The sequence below is a fragment of the Echinops telfairi genome, unplaced genomic scaffold (genome assembly GCF_000313985.2).
Source record: "Echinops telfairi isolate 266 unplaced genomic scaffold, ASM31398v2 ScPeMD7_7459;HRSCAF=8497, whole genome shotgun sequence".
Classification (NCBI taxonomy): domain Eukaryota; kingdom Metazoa; phylum Chordata; class Mammalia; order Afrosoricida; family Tenrecidae; genus Echinops; species Echinops telfairi.
The window spans coordinates 7,175,356-7,179,256 of record NW_022111359.1 but is presented as its reverse complement, the minus strand read 5'-3'; the positions used below and the strand labels follow the sequence as shown (position 1 = coordinate 7,179,256).

Genomic DNA, 3,901 nt, shown 5'->3' with positions numbered 1-3,901 from the left:
AAATGTCCCACGTGGGTTTCCAAGACTGTCGCTCTTGACTGAAGTAGGTAGCCTCCTCTTTCTCCCTTAGAGAAGCTGGTGGCTTTGAACTGCTGACTTTGTGACTAGCAGCACAACACGTAGCCCACAGGCAACCAGGGCTCCACCTGCTATAAGTCAGGCCAACTACCCATCCGTCAGTGTGTCGACCGGGGCAGTTTTCCTGTTGCTGTGACGCTGGGAGCTAGAAAGTCGGAAAACTGAAATCCAAAGCAGAAAGACGGTGAACGAGGAAGACTCTGGGCAAAATGAATGGACACAGAGGCTGCAGCCATGGGCGGATGGCACAGGATGGGGCGAGCTTTTGTCCTGTTGCACACAGGACCGCTATGAGTTGGGGTCCTTTGGAAGTACCTAACAACAGCAGCCACGCCACCGGTGTGCCCAGTACTTGGAGGGCCACTCCTCATGGCCAGACTTCAGCAGAGCTTCCAGAGTAAGACCGATTCGGAGAGAATGTCTGGCTACCCACTTCCAAAAATTCCCCAGTGAGAATGCTACGAAGCACAGCCGCGCGTGGTCCAGCTGGCCTGCCTCAGGCACATCCTCAGGAGCAATCAGGAGCTGGAGGGGAGCATTGAGTTGGGTAAAGGAGAGGGCCTGAGGATGAGGGTGAAGGACTCCTGGAGGAGAGGCGTTGGCCTCGCAGCCAATGTGGTGGACTTGAGCAAGCCTGTGAACGTGCGGATGGCACGGGTCCTGACAGTGTTTCCTTCCGCAGCACACAAGGCTGCCGTGAGTCAGAGCCGACTCAACATCTAACCACAATGCCGCCAGACACTGGGCACTGAGCAGGCAGGGTCCCCTGCCTGGACATGCCACTGGGGGGGGGGGGGAGTGGTGTCTAATAAGCAAATCAGTCAAGTCTGTCTTGGTCCAGCGAGCGGTAAGACCTTGGGGGGAGTATAGGGAGGAAGTAAGGAGAGGAAGGGGAAGTGTGGGTTTATGATGTCAGGCAAGGAAACTAGGGAAGATCTTGGGGGAGGGAGCACTAGAACGGGTCAGGATTGCACAACTCATTTCAAAGGCAATTTAGCCATTGGGGGGGAGGTGTTCTAAAATTGATGTGGTAATGATTGTATAAAATTCTCCTTGATAACATTGAACTATTGAATTGTATGATATGTAAATAATGTGCCAATAAAACTGTTGGGGGGGGGACAGGGAAGGTCTTCCTGCTGAGAAGCCTAAAGGAGCACTAGAGAACAATCGGCGTGTCAGCTGAGGTGCCAGCAACCTGTGGAGAACAGACAGCGAGTGCAAAGGCCCTGTGGCAGGACCGAATCTGGTGGGTTCTCAGAACAATGAGGAAGCCATCGTGACTGAAGCAGAATGCCTGCGGGGAGAGAGGCGGGCAGGGGTCAGGTGCATGGGTCCTTGTGTACCCCAAGGAGAGATGGGCCTTTGGCCCCCGGCCCCCACCCATAAGGAGACTGGAGCCACGGAAGGGCTTTCAGCAGGGTAGGCATGAGGCGTCCCAGAATCCTCTGTGAATATCCTGAAGAGTGAAGAATCCTGGCACTCACCTCCGAGAGGGAGGTCAGTGGGCAGAATGGACAGCAAACCTCTAAGGGACAACTATGTGTCTCTCCCCACACAGAGGGAAAAAGCTTGATGAGAATCGAAGACACAGTCCAACGGTGGACTCGAACACCAGTCTCCACAGCCCTGAGACCGGAAGATATATATGGAGATGGAATGGAGAGGAGGGTCAAATATTGACCCTCCCTGGCTTCCATCCCTATCATCCCTTGCTCCTTAGTGGTGCTGGTGAAGAATATTAAAAGTACCAAGGTCTGCTAAAAGGACAAATAAATCTATCTTGGACAAAGTAAGGCCATCGTGCTTGTAGCAGTTACATACGCTCCTGTTAACTTGCGAAGGGGTGGAGTCTAGCCTATCAAGCATGTCGCAGCTTGATGACCTCATTTGATGGCACGAGGAATATAAATAGCTCACTGGAGGCCAGACGCATTCTCTCACTGTGAGACGTTCCTGTTGATAAGACATAAAGAGCGACCCTAGAGCCCTAGAGTTGGAGGAGCCACGTGGAGACCCCTGCCAGCGCTGAAATGCTTCCACTGCCACTGAATCCACAAGACTTTCTACCCACTGGCCTGTGATCATCCTGCATTCTGTGTCATTGCATGTGTTGTGTGAGTCTGAAGAGGATTCTACACTGGTATCAGACTTATGGTGTGGGCTAATATCAGACTTATGGACTTGATCTGGACTGGGCTGGGATGTTTTCTCAATACACAATTGCTCTTTTATATAAAACTCATTCTGATACACATACAAGTCTCACTGGATTTGTTACTGTAGTCTACCCAGACTAACACAGTGCTCCTTGGAGGCAAGCATGGTGAGGCTTCATCTTACATACGTTAGACTTGTGAGGGGAGACCAGTCCCTGGAGAAGGACATCATGCTTGGTAAAGTGAAGGGGCAGGGAAAAGAGGAAGGCCCTCCAGGAGTCAGGTGGACACAGTGGCTGCAACCATGGGCTCAGGCACAGGAGCAACTGCGAGGATGATGCAGGACCAGTCACATTTTGTTCTGTTGGGCGTAGGGCCACTGAGGATTGGAGCCAGCTCGATGGCACTTAATAATTACAACTTCAGTGGACATGATGACGTGTGGTCATCCGGGAAACCGCAACCCACTTAGCAAGATTTGGTTGAACCCAGACCTTGGCCAAGGTCATCCTCGTGGCACTCTGGTTTTCTTCTGAGCAAGACCTCTCCAGATTTGCATACAGGAAGCCAACTGGGAGTCCTCCTGGGTGATGAAGACAGTTCGTGCACTCCGCCATCACCAAAGGATTAGCGGTTCAAATCCACTCAGAGGTACCTCCAAAGAAAGGCCTGGCGACCTACTACTCAAAAAAATCAGCCATTAAAAGCACAGTTCTACTCTGACACACCTTAGGGCCACCAGGAATTGGGGTCAACTCAGTGGCCACTGGTTTGGAGCTTTTTCGTTTTGTTGTTGTGCGTGTGTGTGTTTCTTTACGGACATTATTGTGAGTCTGTGGAAGAGGTTTCTCTATGTCAACCAACCAATTTCTGAGCACTTCCACTCCTTCAAACAAAACCTCACTGCTTTTGAGTCCATCCTGACTCAAAGTGACCCTATCAGCGGGTAGGACTGCCCCTTTGGATTTCCAAGACGATCGCACTTTGAGGGGCGGGGGGCAGAACCCCTCCTCTTTCTCCCACAGAGTGGCTTCAAACTGCTGACTTTGTGGCTAGCAGCCCAACGTGTAACCCCTACAACGCCAGGTCTCCAGAACCCCCACCGGGACGGTGGATAGTCTGCGCCAACTTAGGGAAGCTATGGTTCACCGTGGTTCGACAGATAGGAGCCGCTCTTCCATAAGATAATGCCATGTCATCGCGTTGCAAGATGTGATCTGACATGAAAAGGCAGTTTCCTTGGCCCCTGGGACGTCGTCAGCCTGCAGAGGTCTCTGCCCTGCAGACTCTGGACTTGGCCATCCGCACAACCCCATGATCCAGTCGATGTCCCCAGCCTGCCACCGGATCCAGGTGTGAGCCATTTTCCGGAAACATATGTCTCTGTATTTACATATGAGGGGGCTTCAAAATATTCGTGGAGAAAAAAATCTATTACCTTTTCATTCCATTTTTCCAATGGCTTTTTGAAGCCTGTGTGTGTGTGTGTGTGTGTGTGAGAGTGCGAGAGAGGGTGTGCGAGAGACTGAATGAACGCACCCCGAGGCATGGGAGGAATTGTTAAATGTAATAAGAAAGCTGAAAACCCAAGGGCTGCGAGACTTCATCTCATAGACTTTGGACATGGGGTCAGGAGAGGCCCTGCCCTGGAGAAGGACATCATG

At 51.7% G+C, this 3,901-nt stretch overlaps 1 protein-coding gene across 1 annotated transcript in view; it reads right to left on the bottom strand.

The window, feature by feature from the left end:
- The window catches only part of VAV1 (vav guanine nucleotide exchange factor 1), a 98,455-nt gene that overhangs the window by 80,058 nt on the left and 14,496 nt on the right, over positions 1–3,901 (bottom strand). The window lies entirely within an intron of this gene.